Source organism: Egretta garzetta, unplaced genomic scaffold (genome assembly GCF_000687185.1).
Source record: "Egretta garzetta isolate BGI_Z169 unplaced genomic scaffold, ASM68718v1 scaffold279, whole genome shotgun sequence".
NCBI lineage: Eukaryota > Metazoa > Chordata > Aves > Pelecaniformes > Ardeidae > Egretta > Egretta garzetta.
The window spans coordinates 552,388-552,804 of record NW_009260844.1 but is presented as its reverse complement, the minus strand read 5'-3'; positions in this window follow the sequence as shown (position 1 = coordinate 552,804).

Sequence of the window (417 nt, the reverse complement as noted above, 5' to 3'; positions counted from 1 at the left end):
CTCGGCGCTGCCGGCTCCCGGTCCGAACCCAACGGCCGGCAGCACTTACATGATTAACGATTGTTTACAAGGCCCTATTAGTAATGGCCCAGACGCACCAAAGGCAGGTGACGTGGAGAGGCGCTGGGTATATAGCTACTACCCCTAAAAGACGATTTGCATTTAAAAAGATAAGGAGAGGGCAGCGACCTGATCACAGCTAAATATTCAAGCCTTTATTGTTTAAGAGCTTCCTCCTTCCATTGCAACCTGGTGCACTTTAACCTCCAATCACAGGTTCAAAGGATGAAATCAAGAGACTTGCAAAAGACAGAGAGGGAGATCTAAGGGCGAGGGTGGGAATATGGGAGCCGTGTATCGCAGCCGATGCAGGCAGCGCATTTTAACCAGCTCTTCTCCGTGCTCGGGCTGGGGGGG